The sequence below is a fragment of the Schistocerca serialis genome, chromosome 12 (assembly GCF_023864345.2).
Source record: "Schistocerca serialis cubense isolate TAMUIC-IGC-003099 chromosome 12, iqSchSeri2.2, whole genome shotgun sequence".
In the NCBI taxonomy this organism is placed as follows: Eukaryota; Metazoa; Arthropoda; class Insecta; order Orthoptera; family Acrididae; genus Schistocerca; species Schistocerca serialis.
In genome coordinates this window covers 74,581,290-74,594,621 of record NC_064649.1, presented here as the reverse complement: position 1 = coordinate 74,594,621, position 13,332 = coordinate 74,581,290, and positions in this window count along the sequence as shown.

The window sequence follows — 13,332 nt, the reverse complement described above, 5'->3', positions numbered from 1 at the left end:
TCTATCCAATGAGAAACGTTATACTTTTCGTGGTGGGGCAATGTTTTTTAAAGTTTGCAACGTAACAGAGACGCGAAAAAGTCTCACGGTAAAACTTGCAGCTGGTGTGGTTCTTCTAGCGTTATCGTAAGATCTATACTGTTCTTTTGGAGGGCTCTATCTTTTACCATGGGCTGGGGGGTGGTCCTAACGTAACAGAGACGCGAAAAAGTCTCACGCTAAAACTTGCGGGTGGTGTAGCCCTTTTTGTGTTATCGTAAGATCTATACTGTTCTTTTGGAGGGCTCTATCTTTTACCATGGGCTGGGGGGTGGTCCTAACGTAACAGAGACGCGAAAAAGTCTCACGCTAAAACTTGCGGGTGGTGTGGTCCTAGCAGTTAGCTGGCGACTTGGGTGTCCGTCCGTCCCTTATTGTAGGGCCTTCCAGCTTAACACGGCTCTTCTCTCGGCTTCTGTTCTCGTTTCTCCCCTCGGAACTGTGTCTGTCTCACGGTGGGAAGGTATGACATGCATTTAGGCATTCTTGTGTTAGTCTGTGGTATTCCATTTGCTCACTCGTTACTCGTATCACTTTGGTTAATTTAATGTCACGATTTATTCGGAGCTATGTGACATGCTACTGGATTTGCTTATCATGTCAGGGTTTTCATGGAAGGTGTTGGATTTGCCTGACACCTTACATGGTCACTAATGAGGTGTACGAATGTGATGTAGCACAGCAAATGTAATGGGTAGATGTACACTGAAGAGCCAAAGAAACTGATACACCTGTCTAATATCGTGTGGCATGAACTCGAGTAATGTCTGAAGTAGTGCTGGAGGGAACTGACACCTTTAATCCTGCAGGGCTGTCCCTAAATACGTAAGAGGGGGGTGGAGATCTCTTCTGAACAGCACGTTGCAAGCCATTCCAGACATGCTCAATAATGTTCACACCTGGGGAGCCTGGTTCCTAGCGGAAGAGATTAAACCCACAAGAGTGTTCTAGGAGCCACTCTGTACCAATTGTGGACGTGTGGGGTGTCGCATTCTCCTGCTGGCATTGCCCAAGTCCGTCGGAATGCACAATGGATACAGGTGATCAGACAGGATGCTTACGTACGTGTCACCTGTCAGAGTCGTATCTAGACGTATCAGTGGTCCCATATTACTCCAACTGCACACCCGTCACACCATTACAGAGCCTCCACCAGCTTGAACAGTCCGCTGCTGACATGCAGGGTCGATGGATTCATAATGCTGTCTTTATACCCGTACACGTCCGTTCATTCGATAAAATTTGAAACGAGACTCGTTCGACCAGGCATCATATTTGACATCATCAATAGTCCAATGTCACTGTTGATTCGCCCAGGCGAGGAGTAAAACTTTGTATCATAATTGTAGAATGAAGGCTTTCACGACCGGATGACATGGCTGGTGATATACTTTTCGGGATGTGAGGTCGTGGTCCAAGAACTTTTCTGCTCCTTACGTTTCGTCCAGGCTGCGCTGGACTTCCTCAGAGGCGCTGCTCCGCTGAGTCTTGCCGACTGACTGGTCGGGTGTCTGAGAGCGACTTATATATTGTAAGAAAGGGGGGCGTGGTTCAGGTGACACGTGATGAGCAGTGATAATCCATAGCAATGATAAGGTTGACTATCGATTACCACCTTGTCAAAGATAAAAATTGTTAGCAATTTTGTAGAGCCACTGTCCATATCTCGCTAAGTTTCATAGCCTCCTCTTTCCTATTAAAATTATCATGATGTTTATAAATTTCGATAGCTTCTCTATATAGCCGTGGATAGTAATTTAACGTTGTAGATAAAACTTCGGTATCCGAAAACTTTACTTGGTGGTTGCCTGGTGAAGAGCATGTTCCGCTACAGCTGGTTTTTCTATTTTTCAATTTCGACAAAGACTTTTATGCTCTTTCAGTCGTGTGTTTACGCTTCTTTTGGTAGTACCAATATAAACTTTACCACAGGTACATGGAATTTTATACATACCACATGTCGACAGGGGAGGGCGTTTATCTTTCACAGATCGTAGTACTTGACTTATTTTCTTTGTTGGTTTAAAGACAGGTTTTATGTCATGTTTTCGTAAAATCTTACCAATCCGATCTGTTAATTTTTTAATAAAAGGGAGAACTACTGTATTTTTCTGTCGTTGTGGTTCATTCTTATCTTTTGGTCTTCTATTCCTTGGACGCAAAATTCTATTTATCTCCTTTCTTGAGTAGCCGTTTTTTTCAAAAGCCTGCTTCAGATGTTTCACTTCAGCATCCAAATGCTCAGGTGTACATATCTGTTCCGCTCGATCGACAAGACTTTTTATGACACCTCTTTTATGTTGTGGATGATTAGAATTTTTATGTAAATGTCTGTCCGTATGTGTTGCCTTCCGAATAACTTTATATTCCAAGCTTCTATCGGACCGTCTCATAGCTAAGACATCCAAGAAAGATATTCTGTTATCCTTTTCTATTTCCATGGTAAACTGTATTTTTGGGTGAATTTTATTTAGATAATCAAAGAAATCGTCCAAGGCCTTTCTGCCATGGGACCAAACCACAAATGTGTCATCCACATATCGATACCAACGAGGTGGTTTGTTATTAGCTTTGTCTAGGGCTGATTGTTCAAATTTCTCTATGTAAAGATTGGCAATCGCAGGGCCTAATGGATTACACATTGCTACTCCATCAAGTTGTTCATAAAATTCATTATCCCACTGGAAGTGACTTTGTATCATAACTAGACATGATTGTCTTAATTGGAATTCCACTATCATTTAATAAATGTGTCGTTTATATCCAAGCTTGGATATAAACGACACATTCTCACATGGAAATGGATGGTTCACTGTTGCCATAGTGAGGGTTGCCAGTGGAGTGTCTAGTGTACCTGGACTTCAAAGTTTTAATGATAAAGATGTAATTGCCTATCGTACCTACCATATGTTTGAAATTGCTAATAAAGCCTTTGGAAAATCTGCTTACGACTCTACGTCTCCACTTGTATTGTATACACGTAACAAAAGGAAACTCAATCCCAATGAATCTTTATTTATATGGATTAAAGGTAAAGGTGTATGTGAATATGTAAATTCTGTATCTGATTGTACTATATACACTCCTGGAAATGGAAAAAAGAACACATTGACACCGGTGTGTCAGACCCACCATACATGCTCCGGACACTGCGAGAGGGCTGTACAAGCAATGATCACACGCACGGCACAGCGGACACACCAGGAACCGCGGTGTTGGCCGTCGAATGGCGCTAGCTGCGCAGCATTTGTGCACCGCCGCCGTCAGTGTCAGCCAGTTTGCCGTGGCATACGGAGCTCCATCGCAGTCTTTAACACTGGTAGCATGCCGCGACAGCGTGGACGTGAACCGTATGTGCAGTTGACGGACTTTGAGCGAGGGCGTATAGTGGGCATGCGGGAGGCCGGGTGGACGTACCGCCGAATTGCTCAACACGTGGGGCGTGAGGTCTCCACAATACATCGATGTTGTCGCCAGTGGTCGGCGGAAGGTGCACGTGCCCGTCGACCTGGGACCGGACCGCAGCGACGCACGGATGCACGCCAAGACCGTAGGATCCTACGCAGTGCCGTAGGGGACCGCACCGCCACTTCCCAGCAAATTAGGGACACTGTTGCTCCTGGGGTATCGGCGAGGACCATTCGCAACCGTCTCCATGAAGCTGGGCTACGGTCCCGCACACCGTTAGGCCGTCTTCCGCTCACGCCCCAACATCATGCAGCCCGCCTCCAGTGGTGTCGCGACAGGCGTGAATGGAGGGACGAATGGAGACGTGTCGTCTTCAGCGATGAGAGTCGCTTCTGCCTTGGTGCCAATGATGGTCGTATGCGTGTTTGGCGCCGTGCAGGTGAGCGCCACAATCAGGACTGCATACGACCGAGGCACACAGGGCCAACACCCGGCATCATGGTGTGAGGAGCGATCTCCTACACTGGCCGTACACCACTGGTGATCGTCGAGGGGACACTGAATAGTGCACGGTACATCCAAACCGTCATCGAACCCATCGTTCTACCATTCCTAGACCGGCAAGGGAACTTGCTGTTCCAACAGGACAATGCACGTCCGCATGTATCCCGTGCCACCCAACGTGCTCTAGAAGGTGTAAGTCAACTACCCTGGCCAGCAAGATCTCCGGATCTGTCCCCCATTGAGCATGTTTGGGACTGGATGAAGCGTCGTCTCACGCGGTCTGCACGTCCAGCACGAACGCTGGTCCAACTGAGGCGCCAGGTGGAAATGGCATGGCAAGCCGTTCCACAGGACTACATCCAGCATCTCTTCGATCGTCTCCATGGGAGAATAGCAGCCTGCATTGCTGCGAAAGGTGGATATACACTGTACTAGTGCCGACATTGTGCATGCTCTGTTGCCTGTGTCTATGTGCCTGTGGTTCTGTCAGTGTGATCATGTGATGTATCTGACCCCAGGAATGTGTCAATAAAGTTTCCCCTTCCTGGGACAATGAATTCACGGTGTTCTTATTTCAGTTTCCAGGAGTGTATATTCATAAATAAAGATCTGTAGCGTCAGCCACTAACCGGACAAGGGTACATCTCGAACCAGGGGCTCAAGGATGCAATAAAATATGGCGTTTCTGTCTTCGATCGCTATCCTTTATTTTCAATTACCGGTTTCGGGCTAGCTGCCCATCTTCAGATCCGTTACACAAAGGTTAAATATATAATTAATAAGAGAAATACAGTTAGTGACAGAAATATCTTAGTTTACAAAAAGAAATTTTGGACGTATTAAATGCAACCATACCATATATTGCAGTTACAGAGTAACTTGTCCGTACAGAACAAATAAAGGGTAGCGATCGAAGACTGAAACGCCATATTTTATGTAAAGCTTTGTGCCGTGCAGTCATCAAGGGTACACGAGTGGTGAGGCACTATGATACTTGTTGACGGCCCAGCGTCGAAATCTGCAACAATTTGGTTCAAATGGCTCTGAGCACTATGGGACTTAACATCTATGGTCATCAGTCACCTAGAACTTAGAACTACTTGAACCTAACTAACCTAACACACATCCATGCCCGAGGCAGGATTCGAACCTGCGACCGTAGCAATCACGCGGCTCCGAACTGAGCGCCTAGAACCGCTAGACCACCGCGGCCGGCTGCAACGATTTGCAGATGGGTTGAACTGTCACGCTGAACGATTCTCCTCAGTCCTCGTTGGTCCCGTTCTTGCAGGATCTCTTTCCAGCCGCAGCGATGTCGGAGATATGTTGTTTTACCGGATTCCTGATACTGACAGTACACCCAAGAAATGGTTTCTACGGGAAAATCCTCACTTTATACACTCCTGGAAATTGAAATAAGAACACCGTGAATTCACTGTCCCAGGAAGGGGAAACTTTATTGACACATTCCTGGAGTCAGATACATCACATGATCACACTAACAGAACCACAGGCACATAGACACGGGCAACAGAGCATGCACAATGTCGGCACTAGTACAGTGTATATCCACCTTTCGCAGCAATGCAGGCTGCTATTCTCCCATGGAGACGATAGTAGAGATGCTGGATGCAGTCCTGTGGAACGGCTTGCCATGCCATTTCCACCTGGCGCCTCAGTTGGACCAGCGTTCGTGCTGGACGTGCAGACCGCGTGAGACGACGCTTCATCCAGTCCCAAACATGCTCAATGGGGGACAGATCCGGAGATCTTGCTGGCCAGGGTAGTTGACTTACACCTTCTAGAGCATGTTGGGTGGCACGGGATACATGCGGACGTGCATTGTCCTGTTGGAACAGCAAGTTCCCTTGCCGGTCTAGGAATGGTAGAACGATGGGTTCGATGACGGTTTGGATGTACCGTGCACTATTCAGTGTCCCCTCGACGATCACCAGTGGTGTACGTCCAGTGTAGGAGATCGCTCCCCACACCATAATGCCGGGTGTTGGCCCTGTGTGCCTCGGTCGTATGCAGTCCTGATTGTGGCGCTCACCTGCACGGCGCCAAACACGCATACGACCATCATTGGCACCAAGGCAGAAGCGACTCTCATCGCTGAAGACGACACGTCTCCATTCGTCCCTCCATTCACGCCTGTCGCGACACCACTGGAGGCGGGCTGCACGATGTTGGGGCGTGAGCGGAAGACGCCCTAACGGTGTGCGGGACCGTAGCCCAGCTTCATGGAGACGGTTGCGAATGGTCCTCGCCGATACCCCAGGAGCAACAGTGTCCCTAATTTGCTGGGAAGTGGCGGTGCGGTCCCCTACGGCACTGCGTAGGATCCTACGGTCTTGGCGTGCATCCGTGCGTCGCTGCGGTCCGGTCCCAGGTCGACGGGCACGTGCACCTTCCGCCGACCACTGGCGACAACATCGATGTACTGTGGAGACCTCACGCCCCACGTGTTGAGCAATTCGGCGGTACGTCCACCCGGCCTCCCGCATGCCCACTATACGCCCTCGCTCAAAGTCCGTCAACTGCACATACGGTTCACGTCCACGCTGTCGCGGCATGCTACCAGTGTTAAAGACTGCGATGGAGCTCCGTATGCCACGGCAAACTGGCTGACACTGACGGCGGCGGTGCACAAATGCTGCGCAGCTAGCGCCATTCGACGGCCAACACCGCGGTTCCTGGTGTGTCCGCTGTGCCGTGCGTGTGATCATTGCTTGTACAGCCCTCTCGCAGTGTCCGGAGCAAGTATGGTGGGTCTGAGACACCGGTGTCAATGTGTTCTTTTTTCCATTTCCAGGAGTGTAGTTACCTCGCAGATGCTGCGTCGCATCACTCGTGCGTCGACTATAGCACCACGTTCAAACTCACTGAAGTCTTGATAACATGCCATTGTAGGAGTACCAACCGATCTAAGAACTGCGCCGACACTTGTTGTCTTATATAGCCGTTGCCGACCATAGCGCCGTATCCTGCTTGTTTACACATCTCTGTATTCTAATGCGCGTGCCTATACAAGTCGCTTTGGCGCTTCAGTATAGTACGCGCTATGGGATTAGGTTCAAAATTGGCTCAAATGTCTCTGACCACTATGGGACTTAACATCGGAGGTCATCAGTCCACTAGAACTTGTTGTTGTTGTTATGGTCTTCAGTCCTGAGACTGGTTCGATGCAGCTCTCCGTACTACCCTATACTGTGCAAGCTTCTTCATCTCCCAGTACTTACTGCAACCTACATCCTTCTGAATCTGCTTAGTGTATTCATCTCTTGGTCTCCCTCTACGATTTTTACCCTCCACGCTGCCCTCCAATGCTAAATTTGTGATCCCTTGATGCCTAAGAACATGTCCTACTAACCGGTCCCTTCTTTTTGTCAAGTCGTGCCACATACTCCTCTTCTCCCCAATTCTATTCAATACTTCATCATTAGTTATGTGATCTACCCATCTAATCTTCAGCATTCTTCTGTAGCACCACATTTCGAGAGCTTCTATTCTCTTCTTGCCCAAACTATTTATCGTCCATGTTTCACTTCCATACATGGCTACACTGCATACAAATACTTTCAGAAACGACTTCCTGACACATAAATTTATACTCGCTGTTAACAAAAGTATCTTCTTCAGAAACGCTTTCCTTGCTATTGCCAGTCTACATATTATATCTTCTCTACTTCGACCATCATCAGTAATTTACTCACTAAATAGCAAAACTCCTTTACTACTTTAAGTGTCTCATTTCCTATTCTAATTCCCTCAGCATCACCCGACTTAATTCGACTACATTCAATTATCCTCGTTTTGCTTTTGTTGGTGTTCATCTTATATCCTCCTTTCAAGACATAACACTACTTAAACCTAACTAACCGAAGGACATCACACACACCCATGCCTGAGGCAGGATTCGAACCTGCGACCGTAGCAGTCGCTGGGACCACAATTACATCTACATCTACATCCACACTCCGCAAGCCACCTGACGGTGTGTGTCGGAGGATACCCTGAGTACCTCTAAAGGTTCTCCCTTCTATTCCAGCCTCGTATTGTTCGTGGAGGGAAGGATTGTCGGTATGCTTCTGTGTGGGCTCTAATCTCTCTCATTTTATCCTCATGGTCTTTTCGCGAGATATACGTAGGAGAAAGCAATATACTGCTTGACTCTTCGGTGAAGGTATGTTCTCGAAACTTTAACAAAAGCCCGCACCGAGCTACTGAGCGTCTCTCCTGCAGAGTCTTCCACTGGAGTTTATCTATCATCTCCGTAACGCTTTCGCGATTACTAAATGATCCTGTAACGAAGCGCGCTGCTTTCCGTTAGATCTTCTCTATCTCCTCTATCAACCCTATCTGGTACGGATCCCACACTGCTGAGCAGTATTCAAGCAGTGGGCGAACAAGCGTACTGTAACCTACTTCCTTTGTTTTCGGATTGCATTTCCTTAGGATTCTTCCAATGAATCTCAGTCTGGCATCTGCTTTACCGACGATCAACTGTATATGATCATTCCATTTTAAATCACTCCTAATGCGTACTCCCAGATAATTTATGGAATTAACTGCTTCCAGTTGATGACCTGCTATATTGTAGCTAAATGATAAGGCATCTATCTTTCTACGTATTCGCAGCACATTACACTTGTCTACATTGAGATTCAATTGCCATTCCCTGCACCATGCGTCAATTCGCTGCAGATCCTCCTGCATTTCAGTACAATTTTCCATTGTTACAACCTCTCGATACACCACAGCATCATCTGCAAAAAGCCTCAGTGAACTTCGGATGTCATCCACAAGGTCATTTATGTATATTGTGAATAGCAACGGACCTATGACACTACCCTGCGGCACACCTGAAATCACTCTTACTTCTGAAGACTTCTCTCCATTGAGAATGACATGCTGCGTTCTGTTATCTAGGAACTCTTCAATCCAGTCACACAATTGGTCTGACAAGTACTGTGAGACTCTGAAAAAACTCAAACGGGCAATTTAGAGCCGGTGAAGAGGAATGTTGAGCAAGGGCGTACACATTCTGCATGACAACGCTCGCCCACGCATCGCTCGGAAAGCCATTGCTCTCCTGCAATAGTTTCAGTGGAACATAATCACCCACCCACCCTATAGTCCTGACTTGACGCCCAGTGACTATCTCCTGTTCCCTAGGTTAAAACAACATTTGGCCGGAAAGCGATTCAGCTCCGACCATGAGGTGAAAGAAGAGGTTCATAACTCTGAACAGCATGGCGGCAAGCTGGTATGACATGGGCATACAAAAACTGCCACAGCGTCCACAACAATGCATCGACAAAAATGGTGATTATGTCGAAAAGTAGCTAAATGTCCAAGCTGTAAACTGATGTAAAACATTGTAGAAGTAAATAGGTCTATGAACTTATAGAAAATAGGAGACCTTACTTTTGGGATTACCCTCGTAATGCAGATCGCACTCACGCCAACGATGTCAGAAGTGTATACAGTTCGCTGTGGTGCCGACTGCTGCTCAGATTACTGCAGCAGATGCAGTGAGGTGCGACAAAGCCATACACAGAAGACGATGGTCTTACGTCTCGGCAGTCACGTGGCCGTCTGCATTCCCGTCTTCTTGTGACCGTACATTCTCATGACCACTGATGCCAACAATCATATACAGTGGCTACATTCCTGCCAAGTCTTTCTGCAGTATCACGGAAGGAACAAACAACTTCACTTAGCCCTAGAATACGACCTCCTTGGACTATTAATAATGGCGTCTTTGTCGCCTTAAAGGCATTCTAGATTATAATTAACTCACCACGTCCAGTCCCAAAGGCAACTAATGCTAACGACCGTTGTGGCTGACTGAAATGTCCAGATGTTCTCGAAACCAACTACGAACAATTGTGGCCCGGTGATATCACATCGTTCTTTGGGAACATGAAGTTGATGAATGGATGAAAATGGTCTCCATGTAGCTGAGAGTAAACATTTCCCGTCAATTATCGCCTCAGTTGGACCAGAGAACCCAGTGTATTGCATGTAAACAGAGCCCTCACAATAATGGAGCCACCACCAGCTTGCACAGCGCCTTGCTAACAATTCAGTCCACGACTTCGTTGGGTCTGCACCACACTTGAACCCTACCATCAACTCTTACCAACTGAAATCGGGACTCATCTGGCCAGGCAAACGTGATTTGCATCCTCATAGTGGCTTTACTAGCGCCACTCTTGCCGTATGACTGCCGCGAAATTTGAGCAGACATCATGTTTCAGGTGTAGAAACACGGCTACCAACTTTCATTTATGCCGCACAAACTCCTTACTGCTTTTGCCATTTGTTTCCGCCTGTGTATAATCAGGATCAATATTCTGTGATTTAACTCACCACGTCCAGTCCCAAAGGCAACTAATGCTTACGACCGTTGCGGCTGACTGAAATGTCCAGATGTTCTCGAAACCAACTGACAACAATTGTGGCCCGGTGATATCACATCGTTGTTTGGGAACATGTAGTTGATGAATGGATGAAAATGGTCTCCATGTAGCTGAGAGTAAACATTTCCCGTCAATGATCGCCTCTGTTGGATCAGAGAACCCAGTGTATTGCATGTAAACAGAGCCCTCACAATAATGGAGCCACCACCAGCTTGCAGAGAGCCTTGCTAACAATTCAGTCCACGGCTTCGTTGGGTCTGCACCACACTTGAACCCTACCATCAACTCTTACCAACTGAAATCGGGACCCATCTGGCCAGGCAAACGTGATTTGCATCCTCATAGTGGCTTTACTAGCGCCACTCTTACCGTATGACTGCCGCGAAATTTGAGCAGACATCATGTTTCAGGTGTAGAAACACGCCTACCAACTTTCATTTGTGTCGCACAAACTTCTTCCTGTTGTTGCCATTTGTTTCCGTCTGTGTATAATCAGGATCAATATTCTGTGATTTAACTCACCACGTCCAGTCCCAAAGGCAACTAATGCTTACGACCGTTGTGGCTGACAGAAATGTCCAGATGTTCTCGAAACCAACTGCGAATAATTGTGGTCTGGTGATATCACATCGTTGTTTGGGAACATGAAGTTGATGAATGGATGAAAATTGTCTCCATGTAGCTGAAAGTAAACATTTCCCGTCAATGATCGACTCAGTTGGGCCAGAGAACCCAGTGTATTCCATGTAAACAGAGCCCTCACAATAATGGAGCCACCACCAGCTTGCACAGCGCCTTGCTAACAATTCAGTCCACGGCTTCGTTGGGTCTGCACCACACTTGAACCCTACCATCAACTCTTACCAACTGAAATCGGGACCCATCTGGCCAGGCAAACGTGATTTGGATCCTCATAGTGGCTTTACTAGCGCCACTCTTACCGTATGACTGCCGCGAAATTTGAGCAGACATCATGTTTCAGGTGTAGAAATACGCCTACCAACTTTCATTTATGTCGCACAAACTTCTTCCTGCTGTTGCCATTTGTTTCCGTCTGTGTATAATCAGGATGAATATTCTGTGATTTAACTCACCACGTCCAGTCCCAAAGGCAACTAATGCTTACGACCGTTGCGGCTGACTGAAATGTCCAGATGTTCTCGAAACCAACTGCGAACAATTGTGGCCCGGTGATATCACATCGTTGTTTGGGAACATGAAGTTGATGAATGGATGAAAATTGTCTCCATGTAGCTGAAAGTAAACATTTCCCGTCAATGATCGACTCAGTTGGGCCAGAGAACGCAGTGTATTCCATGTAAACAGAGCCCTCACAATAATGGAGCCACCACCAGCTTGCACAGCGCCTTGCTAACAATTCAGTCCACGGCTTCGTTGGGTCTGCATCACACTTGAACCCTACCATCAACTCTTACCAACTGAAATGGGGACCCATCTGGCCAGGCAAACGTGATTTGCATCCTCATAGTGGCTTTACTAACGCCACTCTTACCGTATGACTGCCTCGAAATTTGAGCAGAAATCATGTTTCAGGTGTAGAAACACGTCTACCAACTTTCATTTATGTCGCACAAACTTCTACCTGCTGTTGCCATTTGTTTCTGTCTGTGTATAATCAGGATCAATATTCTGTGATTTAACTCACCACGTCCAGTCCCAAAGGCAACTAATACTTACGACCGTTGCGGCTGACTGAAATGTCCAGATGTTCTCGAAACCAACTCCGAACAATTGTGCCCCAGTGATATCACATCGTTGTTTGGCAACATGAAGTTGATGAATGGATGAAAATGTTCTCCATGTAGCTGAAAGTAAACATTTCCCGTCAATGATCGCCTCTGTTGGACCAGAGAACCCAGTCTATTCGATGTAAACGGTGCCCTCACCATTATGGAGCCACCACCAGCTTGCACAGCGCCTTGCTAACAATTCAGTCCACGGCTTCGTTGGGTCTGCACCACACTTGAACCCTACCATCAACTCTTACCAACTGAAATCGGCACGCATCTGGCCTGGCAAACGTGATTTGCATCCTCATAGTGGCTTTACTAGCGCCACTCTTACCGTATGACTGCCGCTAAATTTGAGCAGAAATCATGTTTCAGGTGTAGAAACACGCCTACCAACTTTCATTTATGTCGCAGAAACTCCTTACTGCTGTTGTCATTTGTTTCCGCCTGTGTATAATCAGGATCAATATTCTGTGATTTAACAGGGACCATCATTCGAAGGAAAAAAGTGTAGTAAACACTGGCTATAAAATGCATACCTTTAAGAGCTATGAGCACTTGTTAAGTAGAAGAGACATATTTCACATTGGCTACAATGTACTTCAGAGCATTATGTACAAGCATAAAACCCGTATTATTTATTTATTTATTTACGCCTCAAACTTCCTGGCGGATTAGAACTATGTGCCGGAACGAGACTCGAATTCGGGACCTTTGCCTCTCGCGGGCAGGTGCTATATCAACCGAGCTACCCAAGCACGACTCACGCCCCGTCCTCACAGCTTTACTTCCGCCAGTACCTCGTCTCCTACCTTCCAAACTTGCCCGGTAGAGCACTTGCCCGCGAAAGGCAAAGGTCCCGAGTTCGAGTCTCGGTCCGGCACACGGTTATAATTCACCAGGAAGTTTCACATCAGCGCACACTCCGCTGCAGAGTGAAAATGTCATTCTGGATTTACACGACAAGTTCTGTAGGACCAAATTGAGGAGCAAATATCCAAGGTCATGGAACGTGTCAGTACATGAAATTACAACATAAAAGTAATAGCAGATAAAAATAAATGTTCAGAACCCGAAAAAAGTGAGTCCATAAGTTTAAGTAAATGCTATCAGCAATACAATAAGAATCAGCTTAATTTTTCAAGGAACTCCTCGACAGAATAGAAGGAGTGACCCATGAGAAAACTCTTCAGTTTTGATTT